Source organism: Vulpes vulpes, chromosome 7 (genome assembly GCF_048418805.1).
Source record: "Vulpes vulpes isolate BD-2025 chromosome 7, VulVul3, whole genome shotgun sequence".
Classification (NCBI taxonomy): Eukaryota; Metazoa; Chordata; class Mammalia; order Carnivora; family Canidae; genus Vulpes; species Vulpes vulpes.
Genome location: NC_132786.1, coordinates 82,082,077 through 82,097,544, shown reverse-complemented (window position 1 = coordinate 82,097,544; position 15,468 = coordinate 82,082,077). Strand labels below are relative to the sequence as shown.

The window sequence follows — 15,468 nt, the reverse complement described above, 5'->3', positions numbered from 1 at the left end:
TTAAAGACAGATTTATACTTTTTATTTCTGACTGCATTCAGTTTTAATCAGGGTTCCTGGAGCTCCTCACTAACAGTGAAATTGTATTTAAATAGGGCCTTTAGGGCTTTCCGAGTTACAGATTAATTAACTCAATTTGGACAGGGTTTCGGGGGCAACCATAGCTTCTGCATCTCTAATTTTATCTCCAGAGGTAGTCAAAGTTCCTCTAGACACCAGCAACTAAATAATTGCATAGGCTTAGACAGATTATGATTGAAACATCTAAAGTAAAGCAGGCTTGTCAGAAGCCAGAATATGACCAGCGTTATACAATGAGACGAGGCGCTACTAGTTTACATTTCTAGCACTGAGCCGAACAGGGCTAGGAATGCAGCTGCACCATTTGGTGGGGCGTGGGGGAAGCAAACAAACAGCTTGTGTCTCAGTTTCCCCCTCTGCAGAATGAGGATGAGAACACCTAAGTCAAAAGGCAGCTGTGAGGACTAAGAGAGTGCTCAACATTAGTGCCTGGTACACAGTGAGCACAGGGTAAGTGAGATGTTGTCACTATTATTCTTATAAACCTGATTACTGTGTTTTCTTGTGCATAGCAGAATTCTCTAGAAATTAAAGGCAAAGAGAAAAAGGTTAAGGAAAAGAGTAGCACATGCTTGTTCAGACATTACAGTGAATGGTCTTTGGTCAGATTTTCTTTCCTGCTCTTTGCTAGGCACATGCACATACCCACTCTTGTATTGTGCTGTCCAGGCCATTATACTTCTTGTCTACTTCAAACACACCCTGGACTTTTTGGCCTTTCTGTGCCTTTAAATCCCCCTCTCTGGGAGCTTGCCCCAGACTATACATATCCCACCTTGTCTTCAAGCCTTAGCTACTGCTTTCTTTTCCATGACACATTCCCTGACTCTGTGAGGACTGTCTCTGTTTTCTCTGCACTGTATTTACACTTATATAATTATGCTTTTTACATCTTACCTTGAGCTAGTAGTCGTCTGTATCTTCTGTCATTTAATGCACTTACTTGACAGGAAGGGACCATTATTATAGACCGAATAGTTTATGTTCCTCAAAATTCATATGTTGAGGCCCTATAACTTCCAATGTGATGGTACTTGGGGCTGGGGCCTTTGGGAGGTAATTAGGTTGAGATGAATTCATGAGGGTGGGCTCCAATGATGGGATTAATATTCTTAAAGAGAGGAAGAGAGACCAGAGCTGTCCCTCTGCCTTTCTCTGCTATGTGAGGACATTGTGCAAGAGTGGCCACATAGAAGCTAGGAAGAGAGCTTCACCAGGAACCAAATATGCCAGTACCCTGCTCTTGGACTTTCTAGCTTCCAAAACAGTGAGAAATAAATGCCTATTGTTTAAACCTACTCAGTCTATGGTATTTTGTTACAGTAGCCTGAATTGACTAATACAACTGTGTCATCAGATAGCTCACAGATCTATATGTGATTTGTTGGCATTTAATAAATGTTTGCCAATTGTCTTCTGGTTCCCATTCACCTGGGCCACTTATTTCCATGAATATCTTTCTTCCTCAGAAACTCATTATTTTCTTTCCAGTTTCCTGCCAGTCCCTCGGCGACTACATGCAAATATTTCACTTTGTGTACAACACTATACTAGATGTTGTGGAATAGATCAACTTTACCTCAAGAAGCTTTATGGTCCCCTTGGAAGTGGAAGGTCAACACATCTGACTAATTAATTACCAAATGGAAAAGATTTGAAGACAGGCCCAATAAAGGCCAAGGAGGTAACCTATGGGAGGGAAGTGTGCTACATTAATTTATATAAAGAAATACACTCTCATCGATTTTTATCTTCAACAAAAAGCTCCTTTGGCTATTGTTACATTTGTCATTTAGGACAAAGATGTGGTTATAAGTGATGTTTCACTTGTCTTTTGCCTCTATCATAAGGTAAACCACTGCAAAAGGTGAAGGTAAGAGACACCTGCTTCCTAACCTCAGTGGCTGGAGGACAGGCCAGAGTGGCAGGGATTGCGGGAAACTTAAGAGCACAGTCTCTAAAGAAAACACTATTCAACCCTAGCTGATCACTGCAGTTAGAGAATGCCAGAATGGCTCAATCTTCCTTTTCTTTTCAAAGAGATGCAGAAAAATGTGGATTTAAAATTTTAAAAAAATATATTTAATTTATTTATTTGACAGAGAGAGAACATAAGTAAGGGCAGTGGGAATGGGAAAAGCAGGTTCCTCGCTGAGCAGGGAGCCCGCTGTGGGGTTTAATCCCAAGACCCTGGGATCATGACCTGAGTCCAAGGCAGATGCTTAACTAACTGAGCCACCCAGGCACCGCAAAAAATGTGGATTTTTATGTAGAATCTATGTAGTTGTAAATCCTGGCTCTTATTCTAAAGATTTAAAAACACTGTTTTAGGCAAAAGAATGTGTGTGGCCAGTGTCTGCTAAAGGCTTCCAGGTTACAGGCTCCACAGTGTTTTGGAAAATCGGAGCAAGACACTTGCAGTATGGCACTCTGCATGGAGAAGAGGTCCTAGATCAGTTGGTGAGTGAGACACATCTACGACTTATTTCTGCCTTTTCTCTGGCCTCCCTCTTTCTCTGTTGTCTGTGCTGACTGTTCTCCATAGTTCAGTATCACTGGTCCCATTTTTGAAGCTTTATGTTGACTTCATCAGAGGGCTATCATGATGGAGACACCCGAATCGTTGGTTCTGCTTTTAATTGCTCACTCCCTATTGACACACCAACCTAAACTAAAGCACACTTCTCCTGGGCATGGCCACACAGCCTCATTGCCTCCACCAACTGGTTACCCCTTCAGAGTTCCTCCAGGCCACCAGGGGACGTACCTATTGGCCAATGCTCTGGTCTCACACAATGTGGGAGGCAATTTTAGTTCTTCTCTTATTTATCTCCTCCCACTCCTACCACATGATTACATCATAGTAATGATTCCTTTGGAATGATTTTCAAAAACCTCCTATTGAAGGCCATGAAACTGAAGTAATCTTTCTTTTTTTTATTTTTTTTTTAAATTTATTTATGATAGGCACACAGTGAGAGAGAGAGAGAGAGGCAGAGACACAGGCAGAGGGAGAAGCAGGCTCCATGCACCGGGAGCCCAACGTGGGATTCGATCCCGGGTCTCCAGGATCGCGCCCTGTGCCAAAGGCAGGCGCTAAACCGCCGTGCCACCCAGGGATCCCTGAAGTAATCTTTCTTAAAGACTGCTTCCACTTTATTATGCTCTTTGCTTCACTCAAGTAAATTCTTGCCATCTCCTGCACACAACAGGTTTGGTTCTACTTTTGTCCTTTTTTACTGATGACAAAGAATAGTCTCTTGAATGTCTCACCAATCCCCTTTCTTCATTCTCTTTAAAACTCATGCCAAACTGAACCCCAATTTGTTCTTTCTTCTGTCATAATCATGTCTGATATTTTTTAAGGATTTTATGTATTTCCCTGAGAGATTAAGAGAGAAAGAGAGACAGAGACAGAGAGAGTACAAGCAAGGAGGAAAAAGGCTGAGGGAGAGGGAGAAGCAGACTCCCCGTTGAGCAGGAAGTCTGATGGGGGGGGGGGGCCTCCATTCCAGGACCCTGAGATCTTGACCTGAACCAAAGGCAGATGCTTAACCATCTGAGCCACCCAGTTGTCCCTGATTATATATGATTTGTACCAAGAAATATGTTGCATTGTAAAGATTTCTAGTTTTTTAAAAAAAGATTTATCATTTGAAGGGGGGGGAAGGAGACAGACTGTCTGCTCAGCGGAGAACCCTATGTGGGGAGCCCTATGCAGGGCTTGATCCCAGGACCCTGAGATCATGACCTGAGCTGAAATCAAGAGTTGGACACTTAACCATCTGAGCCACCCAGGTGCCCTGATTCTAGCTTTTTAAACATTTTGTTTTAGGAAAATGGAAAAACAAACAAAAATAATTATCATAAAAGAGTTCAAGTAAATATATCTTGTTTATCACAGACTTCATGGAATTTGAGACTCATAATAGCTACCAAACACTTACTATAAACCAAGCAAGCCACTGTGCTAAATACTTCATTATCCCATTTAACCTCAACATGCTAAGATAGGCATCTTTTCCCATCCTAATTGACAGATGGGAAAAATTGAAGCTTAGGAGGTGAAGATCTAGCCCAGGTCATGGAGCTGATAAGTAGTGTAGTGAAGTCTCAAGGCCCAAGCTCCTGGGCCAAACCAAAGACCCTAAAACTCTACTCTACACAGCTTCCATGAGTTTAGAGAGCTGCCTGTACAGGGTGAAAGCTACTGCTAACAGGCTGATATTAATGCAATGAATGACTAACAAAATGTCCACTAAGATAAGGCCCAAAGAAAGTAAGCCCATAACTGTTTCACAATTTTTTTGCAAAAAACCTCAACATTCAATCCCAGCTTTCAGGACACAGTTTGTCACCTAGGTCCCCTCACTGAGGTCAAAGGTAGAAAAAGTGACTGCTAAACCTATTCTAACTTTCCAAAGGAAGTCAAATAAAATGCACTTTTAAGGAATGTCAGCTCATTTTCTTATTAATTAATTCAATTAAAGAGACTGCTTCTCCCCTCAATCCTCAGTTCTCCAAGACCTTATTCAGGCATGTGGGGTGCCTGGCTCCTTCTTGTTCACGTCACCAGTGCTCACGTCTGCCTTTCGTCCCTCCCTCATGAATCAGACAGGAAAAGTGCAAGGAGAAGGACTCGTTGCTTTCCCCTTTTCTAATTGTAAGGCTGTTTAAAGTCTGTTCAGATTTAGTGTTGTCCTAGTTATATGCTAAGTCTCAGAGTTTTCTATGGAATTAGTAGGGAAACTGCATTTCAACTTCAGAAAAAAACACACACACACACACACACACACACACAAAAAAAAAACCAAATGAGGGTTGGATAATTTCCCAAGCCCTCCCTAGAGCAGAAAAGCAAAATAATGCCTGGTCCTGGCAGCTATTGTACTTACCTCTAAAAATCCCAAGAAGGGACCTGGGAAATCATTTATTCAAACTTTGGGCCACTGCATCCTTTGTTTAAAAGATATCTTAGGTGGAAACATAATGAATACAGCAGATTAAAGTGAAGCTACTTTGATGGGGACAGTGATGGACTTGGAGTCCTGCCCAGTGTCATCCCCCTCCCTCTGCCTTCTAAAAGAAATCTCGAAGGGGAACTGAGGAGCAGCCACTGGGTTTCAAACTTGTTTTGGTCACAACTCACTGTAAAAACACATTTTATTAAGTGACTCAGTACAGGTGCACATGAGCACACAAAACCACACACATAGCTGAGACAAAACTTCCATGAAACAATGCTCTTACTACACGTGTCTATCTGACACTCTCCTTTCTCATCTCGTCTTTTCCATTTAAGAAACACTATTTCCAGTCCACTAGATTACTATCACTGCACATTAAAGGAATTCAAAAATACAGCATTCAATGGTAATCCTAAAAATAATCCTATAGATGAGAAAATTTTGCTCATGCCTGCATTTCCTTGTCTTTAAGGAACAGATGAGGAAAAAGCTCAGTGAGAAGTGGTCAGCAGAGGCCCTGCCATTTGGAAGTAGGGCTAATTCACTTGATCTAAGAAGGGCAGATTCCCTTGGTAGGGAGTTGGGAATGCTGACCTACAGTAAAGTCTGGTCTTTCTTCACATGGTATATCATGGGCCAAGTCCACAAAGGTTTCTGCCACATGGACCAGAAAAAAGCAGGGAAAGTCAGAATATAGGCAAAAAAAAAAAAAAAAAGAAGAGACAACATGTCCGTGTTTGAGTTTCTGATTCTAGTTTATGCCCAAGGCTCAGTTTTATTTTTGTCCCTGATTCCATAAAACATCCTTTATCTTGTAATCTCTCATTTTATTAAAAAAAGGAAAAGGAGAGCAAAAGTCACGACGAAAGTTTGAAAATAAGTTGTCATTAATATACATAAAATCTACTCATGCTACAAAATTATCAACAACATAAGAAAAAGCCACCACTACCTTTAAAGAACAACACGGAAAATATTTATGGTGAATTTGAAGAAAGTGAAAGAGAATGCAAATGCGTATTTGCAGAAAGAATTCCTAATGTCTACTCCTTTTCTACCCTTAGGATTGTCGACTCACGATGCCAATCCAGTGGCAGCCACAGAATTTAAAGGTTTTACTGAACTTTCTATGCTCATTTAAAAGACCCATCTTAAATACTATTTATTTAAATGTGTGTCCCTTTACAGTTTTCATTTTAGCAAGAGGCTGTAAGAAATACACCTTTGGAAAAAAAAAAAAAGCTAGCCATGGTAAACGTATAACAAGGAGGGCTTCAGACATATGTACTTCCACACCAAATCACAAAATGGGCTTTTATAAATTTCTTTCTACAAAAATAAATAAGAGAAAGTAATAAAAAAAGATAAAGCCTTCATACAGAATTGCAGCAATTATATCCCCACAGCTACACTATAACCCAAAACTTTGCAAAGGCTTTGATTATTGAACCATGGCTGAAGTGAATAATTTGCTTTTCACTAAGAAAACAAGCACATTCATTCTCACCACAATGGAGAGAGGCAGTTTTAATTAAACCTTATCAAAAGATGAATAAAGAATAAACTCAATACCCATTCCACAGGACTTTATTTTCATCTGTTTAGTTTAAGCTTGCCATGTTCGTGCAATAATTATCCACTGTCCAAGGAATGCTGGCGTTGTGTTAATGTTGGTAAAGATTTAATTAGCTCAATTATCTGGAGAGTATTGAAGTGAGGCTCAGCACAGTACAAATTTCTTCAGGCTTTATACATACCTCTGATCAAAATACATGAAACTGAAATCTAAGTGAACAAAAGACTCTCACTTCTACAATTCCACTATTGAAACAGTTCCATACTTCATAATTTTATTACTCCAACTGGAAAAAATAAAAAGAACCCTCAATATAAGTCTTTAGAAGTAGAACTCGTAAACGAAGGCTTATCTTGGTATGTGTGAGTGTGTGTAGGCACAGTGCATACAGCTAACTTCCTAATCTGTAAATATGTTCTTAGAAAGTTAATTAAATTTGTCTTTTAGATAAGTATTAGTACCAAAGTCCAGTCCTTTAAAAATTTTTTATCTTTTTACTGTAGCCTACATATATTACGTTTTTCCCGGAAAATGAAGCATTTAAAAAGCATTGAAAGCACAGTAACACAGACAACTGTTTCAATCTGTCAGACACCAGGGACAGACAGTAGGGTTCATTTCAGAAAACAGATTGGCCCCCAGCGGCCTGACCTTCCTGGTGGGAAAGAGAACACAGTGCTGTGCTTGACAAGCTCAGCAACAAAGAGGTATATTCAGGTCCCCCCAATTCAGACACGCTTCTCACAGGGAAAAATGCAAAGCAGGAGAAAGAAATGCACCACTTCTAGCAAAGCAGTTTCCTTAGTTCAGAGACAAGGATCTCAACAATAACAAAAAATAATGTATTTCGGAAAGTAGCAAGCACCATTTTCTCTACTCATTTATAACTTCAGAAAGCTCTAATCTGGCTTTTGCCAATGTCTTAGCTTCTAACCTCACCTGTGATCCAAACTCACTGGTATTACAACATCAGTGGAAACCTGAAAATATGATTATCCTGATAAAAGATTTCTTAATTACTTTACCAATGAAGAGGGCATAACTTTTCTCTCAGAAGCTGGTTCATGCAAATTTCAAAGTAAGCTTTTTTTCTTTTCCCCACGTTACAGGTTTTGCCTTTAAGCTTTTATTTTAAAACTCAGACGGACATTTCCTTGTCTTTTAGCCCCTCAGACAAACAGATTTTTCATTGTTTATTTTTAATTTGGAATTTGTATAGGGTCTTCTATGTAGGTCTCCAAAGGAGCCAAAAATCCAGCAAAAGTATCAACTGCAATAAAAAAATTTGATAAAGTATATTTTTAGTAAAAGAAGTCTTAAGCTAAATTAGTTGCGATGAATACATACTTTTTATCTAACTTCTAAGGTCAAGTTTTATTGTATATGCTGCTTAATCAGCTATACCCCATGTTCAGTTTGCATTTTTTGAATTTTATATATATGTCCCACATTTTCTGAAGCATTAAACTTCACGTGAAAGATAAATTTAAAAGGCACTCACACTTGCTCATATTATCCTTATAAACAAGTACATTGTAATTTTTTTTAACATGCAGATTCTGTATTTTAGTACATGCTTTCCTAAACTGTAAGGATTATGGGCACTTAGGTTCAAACCAACCAGTACAGTTGAAACAACTCCTGATTTCTGACCCATAAATATCATGATGATTTATTACATAAGCAGGTATTGCAGATACATGCTCCTCACTATAAATGTGTGGGCTACTAGAAAAATTTATGTTGAAGAACAGACCATCGCATATTACATAGTCCACCATAGTTTATAAAGGTTTAACAATTGGACACACACCACAATCATAAGCACCCATTGCCAGATAAAAGGTAAGGTTGGCCAGGTGGTGAGAACACTTTCTGTTTAGTGGTCCAAATAATTTGCCTCAACTTTAGACTTAAAAACTTCAATCTCAGAAAATTCTGTGAAGAAATAGGGCAAAAGTGACCAAGGTAATAAAAAATTGTGTTTTTTATCTGCCACATTTTTTGAGCCATCTTTTTTTTTGGGGGGGGGGGGGTTATGTTAAGGACTTCTTTGAGCTGGCAAAGACAAGACACAAGTATGGGTTAGTTTTACCTTGTTTTCTAGCCTGCAAATACTTTTATGGAATGACTCACTCAGTGTGGCTCGAAAAGACATCCTTGGAACTTCAGAGTATTTTGTGCAAGAACAAAGGGTGCTTGGGTTCAGTTTGCAACAAGAGTCATTTTTACCACACCAATTCCCTTCTTTTGTGCTGGCAAAGGGGGATACTTTGAGCCTTTCGGGTTTAGAAGATCTTCAAACAGACAATGGTGTGCAAACAACCCTCAAGAACATAACTTTACTAGAACAACCTCAAGGCTGAGACCAAGGCTTTGAGAAAGGCCCCTTCAGATTTCCTTCTGCTCTCCACCCCGAACAAAGCCTGCCTGACAATACTGAAATCTCCTTCTTTCTTTGGATTAAACCCCCTTTGCAGGAAAAGTATGCAAATGCCATCCCTGGCTCCCTTGTCTGAGGCTACTCTCACCCAGCTATCTTTTCTCCCTCTGGCTTCCCCACCAGACCATCACCTGCCTGACATGGAGACCCAGCTTCCAATTCAAAGTCCTTCACAGATCTGACAGTCGCTCCCTGGGCCTGCCACAGCCTCTAAAAGGGGCTCATTTAGTCGTAATTAACTATTCCCTGCATCTTTCCTAAGGTATGGTAATTGTGCTAAAAGCCAACAAGTGAGGCATTCATTCTACTTCTCATTTAAATCTTTCCCCCCCTCAGCCGTCTCCCACCCTCTGCCTTCTTTCCACCTCACATGGCTGCCCCCCACCACACACATACACTTTTCTTTTTTTCACTCCTCCCAGGGAATATTTCAAGTCAGGAGATGGAATGAAGGTAGAAATTAGAAACTATAGGAAAACAGTTTAAAAAGCAGTGCTTACTGAATGGTGAAGTACTGCGTGGGAAGTCAAAAAGAAAGTGAAAAAGAATTAAAAATGAAACAAACCATTTCACTGACACAAATATATAAATATGTATAAATATAAATACATATGTTTGTGGAGACACACGATACAAAAGTTCTACAAATGCATTTTTCTTCACCTATATATTTTCTTCTCAAAATATATGTTCACCCTGCTTGAGAGATAAAAGGTACAAATAAAAGGTAATTATTTTGTCTCACCAGCTTTTCTTCTTTATCCTTAAGCTGTAGATAAGACAGATACAAGGTCAAGAAACTTGAATTTGACCTCTGCAAACATTTTAGGTCCTGGCAAGTGGGCAGTGGACCAATGAAGACTGTATTATGTTCTTGCCGGCAGACAAACACTATCATGATTAGGAGAAGTCGTGGCAATGAGGTGAGGTGATAAATTATTTACTTTGGGGCAGCCTGGGTGGCTCAGTGGTTTAGCGCTGCCTTCAGCCCAGGGCGTGATCCTGGGGACCGGGGATCGAGTCCCACGTCGGGCTCCCTGCATGGAGCCTGCTTCTCCCTCTGCCTGTGTCTCTGCCTCTCATGAATAAATAAATAAAATCTTTTTAAAAAAATTATTTACTTCAAAGACTTCCAATTAGCCATGAGCTGTTGAGTTATAGCTAAATGGACTGAACTGGAAAACAGTCATGGCTTCCTTGCAATATTTCAGGCTTTCAACACACAGAACAATGTTATGCAATTAGTCTCAGCATTAGGAAGGAGACAATGTTCCACTAAAAAAGACTCAAAAACAGTCATCTGGACCTTAATCATCTGGACACTGCTGTTACTAGTGTTAATTTACCAGCATTTCTTAGGAGTAACAGAGAATACTTTAAATTCTGAAATGCTCTATGGTTATACATGAGTTGATTTGGATTGGTATTTGACTCATCATATGCTACTACGTATAGAGGAAAGTCTGGTAATGAGAGAACGTCAAAGAGCAGGGACCCATTCAAGATGGCTCTGAGGTTGGAATTATAGTGAGAACCTACCATGGCTATAAAACTGTAAATTAACTTTCTTAGTTATGCAATAAAATTTGTAAAATAATTTTTCTCTGCTAAAACAGAAATTTAATGTATCTGTTGTTTTTCCTTACACATAAATTTTATACACATATGCGGAACATTCTTTTTTCACATTATCCCATATATTTCTGCATGTTCATTACTTTTATGACTAGTTTTCAAGGCTGTATATATTCCATCTAGTTTCGTATATGTTAATCTACTCAGTAATTTTTTTTCTCAGTAATTTCTTATAAAAATATTTAAGGGGTCCATTCTACATAATTTATGTTTAATCTGTCTTACAGTATTTGTTTTAACATTTTTTTCTGTCATTGTCATCATGTTCAAAAATGTTATTGATTTACTAAATCTTAGGTGATTTCAAGTAACTGGTTAGACTTTAAGATCTTCAAATATTTGGATTTAGGCAAAAAGTGGTAGGGAAACGACAGTTTACTCTTACAGGAACTCAAGTTCATGAGTATCAATTTGAATTTATTCACGAAAATAACTTTTGCACACCTGCTGAGTGCTAATCACATTACAAGTAATACCATGAAGATACTAAATTCTTAACATTTAACTTTCAAAAATTGTTTTAATTTTTAATTGAAGTACAGTTGATAGTCAATATTAGATTAGTTTCAGATGTACAATACAGCAATTTCATATATATATACATATATACACGTATATGTACATATACATGTGTGTGCATATATATATTATGAAATGCTCACCATGATAAGTATAATTACCATCTGTCACCATACAAAATTATCACAATACTAAAAAGAAAACAAGAAAACAAAACAAAAAAAAACCTCTTAAATTTTTATCCCTGGAAAGCCAGTTATCTCACTTTTTAGTTTTTGCATTTTCCCTAAATTTCATATTGAAATTCTACATAGTCACAAAACTTAAATTAAGGGATTCATTATTCATTTCATAAAAAGATATATAAACAGAGAAGGCATACTTTTCCAACTAAAATAATTCACGTATAACGTTCCAAATAACATGTTACATACATGTTGTAAAATTTATACTAAAGGGACCATACCTATAATAGATTCACAAAATTTTAGGGCTGAAGGATGAATAATAGGTTTTCAGTCAAAAAGAAAGGTAAACATTGGTATAGTTTCTAATATTCTAACATTATGTTAGGTATAACTGCAATTGGAATTTTATACATTTTCTTTACTTATTTTCCAGACATGATTTACCATGATAAGAAGTTCAAAGAAAAGAAAAAAAATACTACATCTTCTTTCAAGTCATTATACGATCCCTGAAGGATCTTCCTGGCTTTAAGATGTTTTGATTCTTCTGTGTCTGACCAGGAAGTCGTATGCATTACCCCATAGGCAATCACATTAAAATCCAAACTCTTGGGATGCCTGCGTGGGCTCAGTGGTTGAGCGTCGGCCTTTGGCTCAGGTCACGATCCTGGGGTCCTGTGATCGAGTCCCGCATCAGGCTCCCTGCAGAGCCTACTTTTCCCTCTGCCTATGTCTCTGCCTCTCTCTCGGTGTCTCCCACGAATAAATAAAATCTTAAAAAAAAAAAAAAATCCAAACTCTATAGCGCATCATTCCAGACCCTTTACAATCCAGCTTCAAATCCTAATTTTAGTTCTGTTCCTTGTCACTCTTATCGAGGCTCTTTAGCTTTACCAGCCCATTTCCTGTGATGCTTCACTTTGTGACATGACTTTGCTCTTAGCATTTTCTCTGTGAGAAAACATCCTTCTCCTTCATGCCCATGGAAAATATCATTCTTCCTTTGGTTCACAATCTCTTCCTTTGTGAGACCTTTCCAAGCCCCTCTAGCAGAATTAATTTTGACCTCATCTGCCCCCCCCCACAGCTTCATGCAAGCTTCTACCACAGCCTTTATCATCCTGAAATGTAAATGTTCATATCTGTATCTCCAAATTGTGAGGGTCTTGAAGCTAGAAACTAGAATAGCACCTATATCATGGCTACTCAAAAAAGTATTTGCTAAAAGAACAAGATATTATGGTATGGTGGGTTAGCTGGATATTCACTAATTCAGTCAACATCAGTGGTTCAATGGTTGAGTATCTGCCTTTGGCTCAGGTAGTGATCCCGAGGTCCGGGGATCATATTCCGCATCAGGCTCCCTGTAGGGAGCCTGCTTCTCCCTCTGCCTATGTCTCTGTCTTTCTCTGTGTATCTCTCATGAATAAATAAATAAAATCTTTTAAAAAATGTGAAACAAGGATAAAATGTAAACAAATTCCTGTATGCTGAGATTTAGAGGCTAGAGGGGAAGACAGACAAACCACAGGAGACTTCAGGACAGAGGGGCTGAAACTTTGGCTCTATTCCCAACACGTGTAAAACAGCTATACATTTGTTCATGTTCATGAAATATATTTTACACTCTGTCAGACCACGTTGCTAAAGTCTACCATTGACAGGGGATGGAACATCTCTGAATTCCTAACTCACACACTGTCCTCTCTCCACTTCTACCCATTTTCATTCTGAAGGTCTGAGCCTCGAGAGTAATTCTCCCCTCCCTCTCCTTATTCCAACATCAGGCAGTCCTGTCCTCAGTTCAGGAGCTCATTCTGAATACCACAGTGCTCAAGGGCAGCATGACCAGTGATAAGGCTTGTGTGCATCGTGTACCTCTTGATACGATGTGAGGAGAGCACTTCATTTGGGTAGTATGCTTCCTTGAAATCCATCACCATGAAACAACATCATTAGAGATATTCTAAAAAATTCCTGAACAGTACTCTACAAAGTATCAAGATCATGAAAAACAAGAGAATATTGAGAAAATATCACAGACTAAATGAGAGTAAGGAGACAAGATGATTATGCAATGTGCTACTCTGGATATAAGCTCCTGGAACAGAAGGATAGGAGTATGAAAACAGGTGAACTACAAATACACTTGTAGTTAAATTACTAGTATGGTATCTACATTAATTTCTTAAGTTGATAAATGTACCATGGTTATAAAGGTTAATATTAGAAGTTGAAGTGAAGGGCATGGCTTTCTGCACTGGCTTTACAATTCTCCTGTATATTTAAAAGTATTTCAAAATAAAGAGTTAAAAAAAAAGAAAAAACCACAACCCTAATCTTACCACTACTCATGCTGAGTAGTTACGTTCAATTCTGAACCTTCAAATGCACCTGGATTTCTATAAATTACCACATAGCAGTGGGCAGGGAAAGACCTGAGTTCATTCTCCTGAAGGAAGTTGAGTTTACACTGAGTTGGCTCTCCATGCTGTCCTGGCGGTCCTCATATACACAAGCTATGTGAAATGGCCTGATGCTTTAGTGTCATCTAGTCAGAGACTCTCCCTGCAAGATCAAAACTAATGTGTATAAAAAGGGGAGAGTTACAGCCCAAAAAACTAATATATAGAAAAATTCTTTTAAGAATTGGCCTATTAGGGGCAGCTGGGTGGCTCAGTGGGTTAAGCATCTGCCCTTCAGCCCAGGTCATGATCTCAGCATCCTGGAAATGAGCCCCCGAGTCCAGTGGGAATTTCTGCTCGGCGAGGAGTCTGTTTCCTCCTTCTCCCTCTGCCCCTCTGTCCTGCTTATGCACTCTCTCTCTCAAATAAGTAAATATAATCTTTTTTTAAAAACTGACCTAATAATCATCAAGTGCATAGTAAATGGCACTCTATTATAATTTTTAGATGGCATCTGTGTGAACATAAAAATGACTGGTCTCCATTGTAAATTGAAAAACTGAGACATTCAATTAGATGGTTAGAACTGGGATAACTTTATAAAGAAAAAAGACTGCACTGAATAGCAATTTATTCAAAGAGTGAAAAATATTACCAGCATAATTAACATGTTAGAGTTAATGAATGGCACTGCTGATACAGAGTAGTAGCTCTCACATTTTTTGTTTTGTTTTTTTTTGTTGTTGTACATTTTTTGGTCTTTAAAGACATTTTATACTCTTAAAAATTACAGAGGACCCCCAGCAGTGCCTGGGTGGCTCAATTGGCTAAGCGTCTGACTCTTGATTTTGGCCCAGGTCAGGATCTCAGGGTCCTGAGTCAGAGCCTTGAATCAGGCTCCATACTCAGCTGGGAGGCTGTTTCTCTCCCTCTTTCCCTCCCCCCACTTGTGTATGTGCACACACTCTCTCTCTAGAATAAGTAAATAAGTCTTTAAAAAAATTATAGAGGACCTCCAAGGATCTTTTGTATATATGGACTATAGCCATTGATATTTACTATATTTGAAACTAAAATTGATCATTTAAAACATAAATTTATTAGTTCATTAAAAAACCCATTATGTTAACACTAAGTATTATTTTAATAAAAATAAATATATTCTCCAAACAGAATGGGGGGTGGCACTGCTTTACAATTATGCAAGTTATGCAAGTCCTTTTTTAAATGCCTAGCTGAATATAAAACAGCTGGATTCTCATATCTGCTTCTGTATTTAATCTGTCCTATGATAAACTGTTTTGGTTGAAGCAGCTGAAGAAAATGTGGCCTCTCACAGATACATGGTTGGAAAAGAAAAAAGTATTTTAATAGACCTTTCAGATAATCGTGGATATATATTCTTTTATATTACAACAAAACTCAACAAGTGGTAATTTCTTTTTTTTTTTTTTTAAGATTTTATTTATTTACTTGAGCGAGAGAGTGAGCCAGAGCATGAGTTGGGGGCAGAGGCAGAGGGAGGGGGAGAAGCTGACTCCTCGCTGAGCAGGGAGCCCGATGGGGGCTCAATTCCCTGAGATCATGACCTGAGCTGAAAGCAGGTGCTTACCCGACTGAGCTACCCAGGTGCTCCAAAAGTGGTAATTTCTCA

General features: G+C 38.7%; 1 protein-coding gene across 11 annotated transcripts in view; it reads right to left on the bottom strand.

Annotated features, from left to right (window-relative positions):
* The window catches only part of CDK14 (cyclin dependent kinase 14), a 723,056-nt gene that overhangs the window by 56,536 nt on the left and 651,052 nt on the right, over positions 1 to 15,468 (bottom strand). For 2 of the 11 annotated variants that reach the window (XM_072764241.1, XM_072764236.1), the window contains one exon: positions 11,099 to 12,182. The exons of 8 other annotated variants lie outside the window; for them this stretch is intronic. The gene's annotated coding sequence lies outside the window, so the exon portion shown is untranslated. Of the gene's footprint in view, positions 1 to 11,098; positions 12,183 to 15,468 lie in introns of those variants that run through there. One more of the 11 variants, XM_072764235.1, reaches the window with a different exon arrangement.